The sequence below is a fragment of the Heterocephalus glaber genome, unplaced genomic scaffold, assembly GCF_053883595.1.
Source record: "Heterocephalus glaber isolate CG9 unplaced genomic scaffold, H.glaber_assembly_v1.0 deba00000943, whole genome shotgun sequence".
Taxonomy (NCBI): Eukaryota; Metazoa; Chordata; class Mammalia; order Rodentia; family Bathyergidae; genus Heterocephalus; species Heterocephalus glaber.
The window spans coordinates 2,164,685-2,179,209 of NW_028258175.1; the positions used below are offsets into that span (position 1 = coordinate 2,164,685).

General features: G+C 51.6%; 1 protein-coding gene across 1 annotated transcript in view; it reads right to left on the reverse strand.

Moving 5' to 3' along the window:
• Positions 1 to 3,282, reverse strand: part of Sbk1 (SH3 domain binding kinase 1) — a 48,003-nt gene extending 44,721 nt beyond the window's left edge. Inside the window, exon 1 of the mRNA XM_004856016.4 lies at positions 2,568 to 3,282. The gene's annotated coding sequence lies outside the window, so the exon portion shown is untranslated. The remainder of the gene's footprint in view (positions 1 to 2,567) is intronic.
• Between the last annotated feature and the right edge of the window lie 11,243 nt (positions 3,283 to 14,525).

Below are 14,525 nucleotides of genomic sequence, written 5' to 3' on the forward strand. Positions count from 1 at the left end.
CTTTGACGGCGGCACATCATGCATGTTCGCGCCAGGGCTTCCGGTCCCCACCTGCCTGTGAGCCTCTGAGTGAAGCGTCTGTTCCCAGGAGGCCTCGGGGAGTGTGTGGGGCTCACAGTGAGTGGCCACCTGCTCCCTCTCCTCCTCTCTGTCCCTAAAGGTGCTCAGGAAGCCCAACTCTTTAGTCTTACAGAGGTCCAGAGAGAAATGACTTCCTGGGGTCACACAGAAACAGGATGTGGCAGAACCAGTCCGCTAAATGTGGCAGCTGGCACCTTGCAGGGCTGAAGAAAGGCCGGGAGAGGTGGGCCGGACCTTCGGGGGCAGCCGGTCTCTTCTAAGCCCTCAGGATGCCCTTACTCACTTCAGCTCCCCGGGCCTCCTCTGGTGGCAGAAAGTCTGGAGCCTTCCCTCCACCCTCCCTGTGCTCTGCCTGGCTCCTGCAGCCCGGATCCACATCTCTCAGTATTTTTAGCTTCACCACCTGGCACCTGTGGTCACTGTCTCGGCCTAGCCTGGCGGTGTCCCCTCCCTCGGCCTTAAAGGGCTAGAGTCCACCAGCTGGAAAGGAGACCAGTTCCTGGTGAGGCTGGGGCCAGAGGGCTACGGAGGGGTCTCCAAAGTGAGAGGTGGGAGGTGACGGAAGAGGGAGGAGGGGCTCAGCCTCCTGGCTGCCTGACCCAAGGCCTGCTCCAGTCCCGCTCTGGGGCTTCCCGTTCTGGTTCACTGAGCTGCTGTCCAGGGGAACTGATCGTGTGACTCATCTCCCCGTGAGACCGACGCTGAAGACCTGTGTTTTAACCGTCAGCTCGAGGAGCCCAGTGCCCCAGCTCTGTGTCACATTCACTGTCCCACTCGTTCATTCAAGTACTCTGAGCCCCCACAATGAAAACAGTGGTTCTGTCGCCGGTGGCTGGCTCTGTAGTCCAGGCACTTCTGCTGTAACTTCCAAGTCTCCCGAGGCGCCCCAGTCTGGCCTCCAGCCCCGGCCACGCTTGATTTGTGGCCTATGGATCAAGCCCGGGGCTCGCCAGTCAAGGCCACTGTGTAGGTGACCCTGCTCTCCTGCTGTCCTCACCTCCACTGCCCCACCAATTCCTTTTCCAAGCACTGAGTCTTTGCTCTCTCTTGCTGTTCCTGATGCGTGTGATGCCTTGCCTTCCCTTTCTCTGCCTTTCCTTTTGCTTTTTTTTTTTTAGTACCAGGGATCGAACTCCGGTCCTTGCGCTTGCACAGCAGGCAGCGAAACCACTGAGCTAAATCCCTGGCCTCTCCTTTTGCTTTTTGCAGAGCTGGTTATTCTACCCAGGGCCTTCTACATGTTAAGCAAGTACTCTGCCACCGAGCTACATCCCCAGCCGCGTTTAGAATTGTGCCTTGAGACAGGGTTTTACTAAGTTACCAGAGCTGGCCTCAAATTTGTGATCCTCCTGCCTCAGCCTCCTGAGTAGCTAGGATTACAGACGTGTGGCACCGCACCTGGCATGGTGAGGCACTGCAGGGAGTTGGGCCTGGATGGAGGGCGGCCAGTGGAAGGCAAGTCTCGAGAGTTTCACTGCAGGTGAATACTGGGGAGCAGGGTGCCCTGGGAGAGCCTGTACTTCCAGAGTCTCCTCCAGCCCTGCAGGCAGAGCTGGGGACTCTCTTCCTGATCCCTGGGGCCCTGGGTGTCCACTCCCACCACAGCAGCCAGCACTTTGTGCCGGGTCACCCGTCTCCCGGCCTCCTACTCTGTCTCTGCTACCAGGTGTGACCCTGCGAGGCTGGGGCCTGGCATCAGGACCCAGGCACGGAGCCGTGCGGTAAACTGTGTGGCACAGCCTCCCATCTCAGAGGAGGGGACGGATGCCCGAAGACGGGAAGTGACAGACTCGGCAGACACCGAGTCCCAGCTGCAGGAGCCACACCCTCCCGTCCTGCAGGGCCTGGAGGCCGCGCTGACTGAGGGGTGAGGGAGGCGTGGAGTGGCCCTGTGGTCTCAGCCGGGGTCCTGCCCTGGGCTGGAGCCCACTTTCCCGGAGGGAGGAGGGATGGGAAGAGCCGGGGCAAAAGGGGTCGGAGTCCGGGCGTGAGCCCCCGCAGCCTGTGCCCGACCCCTCTGCCCACACGGTTGCTCCATCGGCCTCCACACACCTGTGCACGCTCGCGCGCTCACCCCCAGAACCACACACACAGATACACACGCCCACGCTTTCACTGGTTAATTCAACACAGACAGTCGAGGGAGGACAGGCAGTGGGCCTGGGGGTCCCAGAGGCCTTCCCGGAGGAGGCAGCTCCAGGAGCCCCTGGGCCTGGGGAACGGCGGGGGGCAGGCTGAGGCCAGCCAGATCACAGAGGCCCTCGGTGCCCAGCGATCTTGGCTTCATCCCGCGGGAACTGGGGGCCCCGGGGGCTCTGAGCAGGGGAGGGACGGGAAGGTCACTGTGGAGCCAGGGGTGTGACAGCCTGGGAGCCAGGGAGCAGGTGGGCGGGGAGCCTGGGACTCGCAAGTGTCCACAGCCAGCCCTGCCGGCCGCGGCCCTGGCCTGAGAGCTGTGCCCGGCCCACTGCCCAGCCCGCACTGACCTCCGAAGCGGGACCTCTTCCAGCGGCTCCTCCTCGTCCTCCCTGTGGAAGCAGACCAAGCAGAAGGCTGGCACATTGTCAGCTCCACAGTGCAGGGGCCAGGCTGGAGGCAGCTCCAGGACAGGGCAGGGGCGGCTGGGGCCGACCTCGGCAGCCTCGCCCCAGGCCAGGGCAGGGGTCCCTGAGCCAGCGTGCGCCAGGGTCAGCAGCCTATGGGCCTCGGGGCCCCGAGCCAGAACCCCTGCCGCCTGTGCCTTCTCGCTCAGGTTGCCCGTCGTCCCGGTGGGTGGGGGAGCCCGTGGCTCTGTCTCCCAGGGGCTCCTGTCCTGGCTCGGAGGTGGCTGGCAGGGGGACCGGTCCCTTCTGCGTCCCAGGTGGCCTCAGCCCCTCCGTGGCTGCTGTCTCTCAGAGGCGTGGCAGGGAGGACAGGCCCACGGACGACCTCTCCCTCTGTGCATGTGTCTGACCGCACGCCACTCGGAGATGCTTCCCTAAGAAAGTTTGTTCTGCTCTGCTGAGTGGGTGGCGCGGTGGCCTCCCGGGAGTGGGCTGAGACCTGGAGCTGAAGGCTGGACGGGCCGGCGGGCTGGCCCCGTGTCCTGCCGGCCCCGGGAAAGTTCTGGCCCCCCGAGCAGGTCTGGAGGCTGCTCGGCTCCCGGGGCTCCTGCTCCTCCGCTCCGGTGGCAGCGCGGGCTCGTCTCGGCTCGGCTCGGCAGCTGTGGGTATTAATAGCTCCACATTCACGCGCAGAAGCCTGGAGCTTAACTCCTTCCCTGCCGGAGCTGGGGAGGCCAGCGGGCGGGGCCGGGCTGGCCACAGGAGCCGGGCAAGGGCAGGGCCTGTCCGCCCCGGAGCCTGGCTGCCTGGGCCACCCGGGCCACCTCCCCGGGCCAGCTCTCCCTGTGCACCTTCAGGACGCGGACGCCACGGGGCTGGGCAGCACCGCGGGAGGACGGGCGGGAGTCAGGTGCAGTCCTGGTGCCACTGTGTGACTCAGAAGCCCCCTCCAGCTAGGTGCAGCCCGGAGCACTGGCAGCAGAGGGCCGGGCTGATTTCAGTCTTGCTCACTTCCACTGCTGTGTACAACACGCTGCCCGACCATTCCCAGCCGCCCTGGGTGCCTCCAGGGAACAAAGGGAAAAATAAACTCAGATAATGAAAAGTGCTGGGAAAAGATAAAACAGGGAGATGTGAGAGGCCGACAGGCAGGTTGTTCAGGGAGAGCCTACGGCAGGTGACCCTGGGGCTGCGACCTGCGACCTGTGGGAGAGGAACCAAGGGGAGAGCTGGAGGGAGAGCCTTCTGGGATCTGCGGAGAAGAGCAGCAGCTTCTGGGGCCTCCGAACGTTGAGGGGTGGGGTGGGGGGGTGGCACCGGGTGGTGCCTCGTGGAGCAGGCAAGAGGACAGGGAGGCGAGGCACGGTCAGAGAGGAGGGGCGTCCCCCGTTACAGGCCCGGGCCTCTGGAGGGAAGGACGCGTGGGAGGAAGATGAACATGTGGAACTTGGACGGGAGCTGAGGGTTCAGGAGGGTCCATCTGTGTAGGTTGAGCTGAGTGCCACTGGCCGGAAGAACAGACTCGGGCCTCCTGTGCTAAGAGAAGGTGAGTATATGGGAACAGAGCTGCCTTGTACGGTTGTTCAGGCTGTGAAAACTGCACAGGGCCATCCTGGGACATAGTAGATGGGGCCTGAGATCTGCCTCTGCCAAGCCTTGGCGTCTTCTACCATGGCAGCATAGGAGTTTGCCTTCTTCTAATTGGTCCCATTAGGAATTTTTTGAATTGCAACACCCAAAGGGGGTGCTTTTCTTCTGCCTGCTTCAAAGGGGTCCCCAGGCAGGTGTCTCAGGGGCCCAGATTCCAGGGAGGCCTCTGCTGCAGACTTTCTATGTGGCTTTGGAGCAGTCTCTGCCCCTCTCTACAGAGTAAGGACTTAGCTAGAGGCCACCTGGCCTGGTCCCTACAGCATGGAGCGTGGACAAGGAGACCTGGACAGGGTCAGTGCTCTCCAGGGTCCACAGTCTCGACAGCAGGCTGACTCCCCGCCCAGTGCTCCAGGGCCGCCTCAGGTCCGGTCCGGGCTGTGTGACTTGACCTGGTGTCCTTGGGAGGACAGCAAGGGGGGACAAGAGGAGGTGGACGAGGGGAGGGAAGCTGTGGCTCCCTGGGGCCGGGGGCGGGAGGGGTCAGGGTGGCCTGGCCTCTAGGCAGCCCTCCTTTCTCTTCATCCCACAGGGTTGTCATTTGCAGGTGTTAATTATTCATGAGCCTGTGCTTCGCCTGATTTTAATGCACTCTGATGGCCTCTCTAGCTAATGGGGAAAATCAATAGGTTTTAATTCCTAGTGGCTGTGAAGCTGTGTCTGTCTCCTGTTCGGGTGGCTGGGCCTGGCGCTTGACTGGGGTGGGGTGGGGAGGAGGCTTTGACGCAGTGGGGAGAGCCTGAGACCCTGCCTTCCCTCTCCTGATTCTGCCTCCAGCCTGGGGAGGAGGAGTCACCAGGAAGCTCCAAACTCTGCCCTAAACATCCTGGAGGGTCTGAGCCTTTAACCTCAGCCAACTGTCACCCACCCATTAAGAATGTTGGCAAGCCTGGCGTGATGATACACGCTTATAATCCCAGCACCTTGGGGAGCTAAAGCAGGAGGGTCGCAATTTGAGCCCAAATTGGGCAAATGAGTGACCTAGTGAGTCCCTGTCATTTTTTTAAAAAATGAATTCTTTTTATTGCAAGCAAACATCTAAATTAATTTCTCCACCCACTTTCTTTAGGAAGAAACAGGAAATCAGGGCTAGGGATTTAGCTCAGTGGTTCAGCCACCTGCCTCAAAAGTGCAAGGTCCAAAGTTTGATCCCTGGTACCAAAAAAAAAAAGAAAAAAGAAAAAGGAAATCAGCAGGCTAAGGACAAACCCATTCAAGAACTGACATGATTTCAAAGTAAGATATAAATGGGTGATTCACAAGTTCATTAGCTTACAAAGATGGTGGAGTCAACTACTCCAAGCACATTAGTTATACAGTATTTTATGGGAGAAGAGCATACAGACATAGCTAGCTTCATATAGATACATTAGACAACTGGATTTACAGCAAGAGATCCTGTCTTAAAATAATGTCTGGGACTCTGGCTTGTAGGGAACGGGAAAGGGGACATTACCAGAACCCCTGCACTGGGCCCTGGTCTCCTGTGAGCCAGGACAGCACAAGGTGAATTAAAAATAGACAGGAAACAAGACTTAGAGAGAAGCTGGGTTCCCACCTGACCAATGCTGCTCTGGGGAGTAAAGATGAAGGACCCCAGCTTGCCACTGTTTGTTGGATTCGTAGGAAGTGACAGATGACTCAGAGGGCAGCGATAATCTAAATTCCTAAGGATCTTTTTTTTTTTTTTTTTGTACCGGGGATCGAACTTAGCCCTTACACTTTCGAGGCAGGTGCCAGAACCACTGAGCTAAATCCCTAGCCCCTCCTGAGGATCTTATGATCAGAGGGAGTATCAGATGTCTGGAAGGTGTCAGTAATCCCATGACCATGAGGATCTTATGCTGATGAGGATCCCAGGTCTATGAGGAGCTTATGTTGACTAGGACCATGAGATGAGCAAGGATGTTCTTACAACAGTAGGTGGGATGAGCTAAGCTGATAAGGAATTTGTCCCTCCCCAGGTGAAACCTTTCTCTTACTACTCAGTTCTCAGGGAACCAAGATGTCCTCAGCTGATGTATCCTGCCCTTGAGCATCACATTACAGGACCATTGAGGGCTCAGACAGCCCTAATCGTAATTTAATCGTGAAATGATTTTTCCCCCAAATTATGTAGAATGGCTCCCGACAGCTCACAACAAAGGCCCTGGGCTCAACACTCCCCCCACCCCCCAGAGTGGCAACTCCTCCTGGCCCTCTGAGCCGGACACTGAGGGCAGTCTGCCTGCTTTCAGGAGCTGGAGCCAGGCCTGCAGCCCCAGGCCCTGGGGTTTTGGGACCTGGGAGTCCACCTCCCCTCACCAGCAGGCAGGGTCAGCCCTGGTGAAGCTTAGGAGGCGTGGAGGCATCTGGCCAGATCCCACATCCCTGAAGCACCTGAAGAGTGGATTTCCTGGGTTGTCTCCGTGGGCAGTGATACTTTGAGGAGTGACAACTTCTCTGACGGATGGTGGGAGCTGAGCTGTTCAGCGGCCAGCATTACAAGCACCTCCCACCTCAACACACATTCTCTCCCGAGTTGGTGTCCTTTATGATTCCTGTGATTATCTCTGGAAAAAGCCTATACTGTACTCGTGTGTGTGTGTGTGTGTGTGTGTGTGTTAAAGTGTTAATTAGGCAGATGAGAACACTCATGATACACAGCAGTCTGGATAATGATATTTCTCAGTGTTTCTAAAACATAAAGAGTTTCAGAAAAAGGAAAGAAGCCTGAGACATCAGCACCGGCAAGGCCCTGCCAGCTTCCTGACGGATCAGGGCCTTTCCCTCTGGCAACCTGAAGGAGTTCTCTGCTGGGGCCTTGGCCTAGTGGCATGGCCCTGGGAGCCCAGCCCTGGACATGGAGGATGGTGCCCTGCCCTGCCCAGCCCAGCCAGGCCCACCCAGGACCAGCAGACACCAGGCCCAGGCCCAAGCTGGGTGGGAAAGAAGCTTCTGTTTTGTACTAGAGATTGAACCCAGGACCTTTGCACTGAGCTACATCCCCAGCCACTTTTATTTCTTAGAGACAGGGCCTCATTAAGTTACTACATTGCCTAGCCTGGGTCTAATTTGGTTGTTTTTATTTTTTGTTTTTTGGAGACAGGGCCTTCCTATGTAGTTCAGGCTGGCCTTGAACTTGTGACGATCCTCCTGCCTCAGCCTCCCCAGTGCTGGGATCACAGGCATTTGCCACCATGCCTAGCCTTATTTGTAACAGTGTTTTACATTTCTTTTTTATTTAATCCTTGAAACTGCCTGTATTGCAGGTTTTTCATGGATGAAATATGGAACTGAGCAGATTCTTTTCTACAAAATTATGGTATAAACTTGCTCAATTTTCTATCTTATTGCTAAGAAATCTTACAGACGCACAGTTGGTAAAATAACCTTCTTAAGGACTGAATGTGTAGAGCATGCTGCAAGGTATGAGAAACAACTGAAAATGAGCACCTACATCTGAATGTTGGTAAACATTTATCATGACACAGGGAAAAATTAATAAAAGGAGATACAGTTCAATCCAAAAGGGTTAAATAAAACCCTAATACACTATTGTTTCTAACCATCCATTCCACAGTGCAGTGCTTGAAAATGAGGTCAAAAGTCTGGCAGAAATTACACACATTTGTTCAGTATTCATCAGACACACAGCTGCCTCCTGCCTCAGCCTCCCGAGTGCTGGAATTACAGGTGTGCACCACCACTCCCAGCTATTCGGGTGCAGGCTTCACAGTGGGAAGACCTGGCTCCTTCGAGCCCTCTGGGCTTCTCTCTTAACCTCAGGTGTTGAGGCTGACTTAGCTCTCCGTCATCCATGGCACATTGTTATTCCTGGTCCATGCAGAGCCCCCTCCTTATTTTTATTCATATCCTGATTCCCCTTTTCCCTTGTAGATGCTGGGCAAGCAAAGGTGACTGAGATTCCCTCAAATCCCCACCTCAGGGGAAAATTATGAGCCAGAGCCTGCAAAAGGCTTATGACGGCACTGAGCACACAGCACCTGTGCAAGCCAAGGTCCCACTCGATCCCCTGGGGGTGCTCTCTTCCACAGGAGCTGGGCAGGGCTACAACACCTTCCCCTTGGACGTGCCCAAGCATGGCGGGGTTCTTCAAAATCCTCCACTGAAGACCTGAGTGAGTCCCTGGGACAGAATTGATCTTGCCTCTAGTCAGAGTGGGTGGCATTAATGGCACAACTAGCTCTCTGTTTCGCCCTCTTCCTCCTTTTTTTCCTCTCCCCCCCTTTTTTGGTTCTGGGGATCAAACTCAGGACCTTGTGCTTGTGAGGCAGGCAGGGCGCCACTGAGCTAAGTCCCCAGCGGTCCTCCTCCCTTTTTCAAAGCTAGGGACTGAGCCCAGGGCCTCACACCTGCTAGGACAGTGCACTGTCACAGAGCCACACCCCAGCCTCACCCTCATTCCGATCACACTCAGCGGTGGCTGGCTGCACCCCCCGGGCTGGGCCAACCACTGGGCAGAACGTGTGTCGCCCAGGCTGGTCTGGAGAAGAAAGGGTTCCACCTGCAGAAATCCTCTGCCCAAGGTGGATGGACGGGGGATGGCATTTCTCCATCAACTGGGGCACAGTTAAGTTGCTGTAACAAAGAGGCCCTGCTTGACAGTGACCCAAAAAGTCTTCTAACAAGTTAGTCAGGAGCATATGTCAGAGTTTTATTTCAGGGTTGCCATGAAGGAGAGGCTTCTGGCCAAGAGGCTTCAAAGAGCTTTTTCCCTTTGATAGGAACAAGAATGGTTAGATATTTCTAATTTGACCGGGCACAAGAAAGAAAAAAACAACAACTCTGATTATAGATCCTTAGCGCTTTAACTAACTAGCAGCTAAGTGGATGGGAAGTTAATTTGCTACAAAAAATCTTCTTCTTCTTCTTCTTTTTTTTTTTTTGAGACAGGGTCTCACTATGTAGTTCAGGCTGGGCCTGAACTCACTATGTAACCCAGGCTGGCCTCAAACTCACAGCGACCCTCCTGCCTCAGCCTCCCAAGTGCTGGTATTACAGGCATGCACCACCACACCCAGTGCCACAAGAAATCTTAATTTAAAGTTGATCAGGGGCAACCCACTTTCAGGTCCCCCTTCTGTCTCTCTTAGACACAAGCTTTCTTTCTCTCAATAAATTTTTCCTACTCTTAAAAAAAAAAGTTGGTCAGAGTTGGGTGTGGTGGTTGGACGGCTATGCACAATCTCAGCACTCTGGGAGGCTGGGAAAGGAGGATCAAAAGTTCAAGCCCAGGGCCGGGGATTTAGCTCAGTGGTTTCGATGCCTGCTGTGCAAGCGCAAAGACCCGAGTTCAATCCCCGGTACCAAAAAAAAAAAAAGTTCAACCCCAGTCTGGGCAATTTAGGAACTCAGTGAGACCCCGATTCAAGATTATAAAACAAAAACAAACTAAGAAGCTGGGGTGGGGGGTACTGGGGATGTAGCTCATGTAGCTCAGTGTAAAAGGAATGGGTTTAATCTCAGTTTTAGGGAAAAAAAAAAGTTTCTCAGAATGTTGTTTAAGCATTTTATTTATTTATTTATTTATTTATTTATTTATTTATTTATTGGTACCAGGGGTCGAACTTGGGACCTTGCGCTTGCGAGGCAGGTGCTGGAATCACTGAGCTAACTCCCTGCCCAAAGAAATGAATTCAGCTGACAACCTTCGCTGATTTGTTATTTTTTTGGTTTCTTTTTTAGTACCAGGGATTGATCTTGGGTCCTTGCGATTTCGAGGCAGGAGCCGGAACCACTGAGCTAAATCCCCAGCCCCCGATGTTTAAGCATTTTGTTGAGAATGCCAGTGTCTTCCCAGGAGCTTGTGAATTAAACCAAATAGCAAAGAAAAGTTACATCCTGAAGCAGGTTTGGTCTGGAGTTTCTTGATCTCAGATGATGAGAGTTTGCTTCTCAGATAGCAGCCCTAGGTTGGTGCTTCTCTTGTTGACCTTGACTTATGTGTATCCTTTCCAGTTTGGTCCTCAAGAAGGAAGAGGATGAAGAGATGCAGAAGTGGCTGTCCTTGTTTTTACTTATTTTCTTTCAGCAAAGAGTTGGTCCCCTGGTGGTGCATACCTATAACCTCTGTACTTGGGAGGGTGAGGCAAGAGAATCATGAGTTCAAAGCCAGCCTGGATTACACAGGAAGACTTTGTCTCAAAAAACAAAAAACCAAAACAACAACAACAAAAGAAGTATTGGTTTCTAGCTATATAGCCATAGGCACTACTAAAAACTGGGCAGATGTGGGGATTTACTAAAAGGAAGAAGAAAGTAGTGAGGTAGGAGATTAGGGTGTGGCAAAATGGTTTAGGAAGTGGGCTTGATCTGTTGATCAGAGAGTTCAGCACACATGTGCAGAACACGCCCCAAAGCCCTGCACTTGGAACCAATCAGAGAGTGCCATCCTTAATGCTTCTCTGAGGACTCCAGCAGGTTCTTGACAGGACAGGACAGCCTGACGTCAGTCTGAAGAGTGGAGACACCAGGTGGCCTCCATTTCCTCCTGGCCCTGTGCTCTCTTACAGTGGCCTGCTGAGAGTGTACTTCAACCTGAGAATGTGCTTCTTTTCCTACTTTTAGTAGGAAACTTTCTTTACTAGCCCATTTAAAAAAATTTTTTTTAATTAAGGTAATCTATGGAACAACTAGTGTATATTGGACCAGAAGAATAGAGACTGTAAGATGTAGATTACATGACTTGTTCAAATCTACTGAGATTTTCAATCTTGTCAGAAAGGTTTGCAAATTAAGGAAGGTGACATTAAAAAAAAAGGGAAGCAATAATTAACTCCAGGGAAAACAAAAGGTTGCACAAGAAAGGAAATGTAAGCATGATATACTATGTGACTGACCTATGAATATTATCTACAAAGCTGTAATAATATAAATACCAAAAATCATTTTAACCAGAAAGGATATATAACCATACTGGGAGGACACAGACGGCATGTGTGTGTGTGGGAGAGGGGGCAAGGTATAAGAGAACTACATTTTTGTTTTCTGTAGTAGCAAGTACCCTCAAAAACAAAAAGAATCAAGAAATAGTTGTATGAGCATGCTATTTAGAATCTTGCCATTTATAATGACCCGAGGACCGGTCAGAGCAATCACGTCAGCATGCGGGAAATGAAGACTCTGAAGCTGGCCCAGACCTGCTGAGCCAGAACCTTCTTTTCCTTCATGGATCTGGGGATGTAACTCAGGGCTTCATGCATGCTGGGCAAGCACACTACCACTGAGCTATCCCTGGCCACCAGAACCTGTGTGTATGTGTGTATGTGTGTGTATATGTGTATGCATTGTGTTTTTTTTGGTAGTGGGGATAGAATTTGGGTCCTTCCACTTGCAAGGCAGCCAGGGGAACCACTGAGCTAAATCCTCAGCTCCTATGCATTGTTTTTTTTGAGACAGGGTCTCATTATGTGGTCTCATTATATGGCCTCAAACTCATGCCATCCTCCTGCACCGAGACCTCAGTGCTGGGAGCATAGGTGTGTGCCGCCATGCCTGGCTCAATTTGGGATTATGCAAAACCCTGACTTAGAGGGCTGGGAATGGAATTCAGCAGTTGAGGCCTTGCTTAGCAAGAACCCAGCCCTGGGTTTGATCCCCTGTGCAGTGTGTGTGTGTGTGTGTGTGTGTGTGTGTGTGTGTGTGTGTGTAATCTGACTTAAAAAGAGAACAGTAGTCCTTAGAGTTTATCTGTACTTAGTCTGTATTTGATACTATAGTTGTTTTTTTGTTGTTTTTTTTTGTATGGGGGACTGAACTCAGGACCTTGCACTTTCGAGGCAGGTGGCAGAACCACTGAGCTAAATCCCCAGCCTTGATGCTATAGTTGATGCTGATTTTATTACTATAGCCAAGGTGATGTGGTTGCTGCTATTAATCAGTTCTCTTGGGATACCAATATCTGGATTGCCTTGGGGTCATTAACAATGCCGTGGCTCATCCCTGGAGAACTGAGTACTGGACCACAAACACTGCAACCTCCCATCCCATGTAAACAGAGGGGGATGGATCCTGGGACAGAGGCAAAGGACAATAGTCAGCCTCACCCAGAATTCACTAGAGGTCTCCATACTAGAAACAAAGCTTTCCAGCACAGTCAACTCACAACCCTTAAAAACAAACAAACAAAAACATGAGAAGACATGCCAACAAAATGCCACCCAAAACTCCTAACTCCTCCTAAGTTGATCCACGCAGTATGGAAGAGGAGGAAACCAGAAGGCACACAGCTGAATTATTCGAAATCATATCAGGGAAGACAATAAAAAGATCAATAAGGCATTTGGCAAGCTCACAGAAGATACATTATAAAGTATTTGGCCAAAAAACCCAAAACGATCAGGAGTCTATAGAAGACACTAATAAAAAGCTAGCAGAGCTAAAATAAAGTGATACAAAACATGAATGACCAGCACAGAAAAGAATTAGAGTCCATAAAAAGGCTTCAAATAGAAATTCAGGAGATTAAAATCTAATTAAAAGTATGGGCAGCAGAAGTGACCAATGTGAGAACAAAGTGTCAGAACTAGAGGCCAGGGCTGTTGTCAGTGCATAATTAATGAAAGAAATCGTAAAAACAACAAAAGAAGGTGAAAAATGGATCCAACAGCTCCTAAATGAGATAAAGAAGGTTAACAGGAATTAGTGAGAAATCAGAAGACACCACAAATGGCATAGAAAACCTGTTTACTGAAATAATACCAGAAAACTTTCCAGATAAGAAAAAAAAATTTAACACACCGACAAGTGAGGCAAATGGGCACAATCAGAAAAGAACCTCTCCATGACACATCATAGCCAAAATCTCAAGAGACAACACAAGAACAGAATTTTAAAAGCAGTTAGAGAAAAGCAACAAAGGAACAACTACAAGAGCTGAATTCACTGCCTTAGGAAGAGAAGTGAAGAGTGGGGTGGTTAATAGGTCCTATACCTCTGAGTTTTAAACTATGTAGGCAACTTATGTTATTTAAAACAGTAATTTGATCCCTGGTACCAAAAAACAAAAAACAACCCCCCCCCCAAAATATGACGTGTCACAAAACAGTAAGCCACAGGCACGATTTCAAATCCCAATAGCAAAGAACAGACTGCAAAAACTTCCTTTATGTAGGCAGGGCTCGCTCCCCTCTGCCTTGTCATCAGAGCTCAGTCTCCTCCAGAACACTTCTCTGCACATCCAGCCTTTGGGCACTGTCCATCCTGTTTATTTCCTACTGAGGAGAGCACCTCATGGGATTGCTGGACAGCCTTGTATTTTCACTCAACCATGCCTGAGATTATTCTATATGAGCACATATAGATCTGCTTCATTTGCTTAAAATTTGCTTTTCTAGACTATTACAGGACGCCTAGAAGTTGTAATTTTTTTTTTTTTTGGTACCGGGGATCGAACTCAGGACCTTGCACTTGTGAGGCAGGCGCTGGAACCACTCAGCTAAATCCCTGGCCCCTAGAAGTTGTAATTTATATAACTATTCCCTCACTGATGGGAAATCAGCCTGGTTCCAGCCTTCTTCTGTTTGTAACTGCAAATGTAAGGCAGGATTAAGGGCACAGAATGCCCTGGACTGGACACCTAGGGTTGCCACTAAAGCCACATTATTTCACCTCTGTGAATTTCAGTTTTTGTACCTCTAAAATAGGGATAGAAATTACACACACACACACACACACACACACACACACACACCAGGAATGGTGGCATGTGGCTGTTCCCAGTTATTGGCTACTTGGGAAGCTGAGCCAGGAAGATCACTTAAGCCCAGGAGTTCATGCCCAGATTGGGCAACAATAAGATATTGTCTCTAAAAAAAAAAAAAAAGGCTAAAGATATTTTTAGTCCCTACTATGTGCGTGCATGTTCCAGACACAGGGGATTTGGGGATGAACAAAGTAGATCACAGTCCTTGCTCTTTGGAGCTTATGTTCTAGTGAGAGGAGCCAGATAATAAGCAAGATAAATTAATAAAAACATACGGTGACAATTGCTGAGGAGGAAGAGCAGGGAAAGGGGACTGAGTAGGAGGTCTGCAGTGTTAGGGAAGGCATTTGCCTAGCAGATGGCTTTCCCGAGAGACTTGAGTGGCACAGACAGCAGAGTGGAGAGAGCAGTCCTGGCGGAGGCCGGGCAGGTGGGAACTCGGGGGCTGAGGCAGTGGGGGCTCCCTGTGCCTTCTCCTTCCGGCCAGTCTGTCCTCAGGGACTGCGGAAGAGAAGAATCCCTCTCCCATGTGCACCATTTCCTCAGAA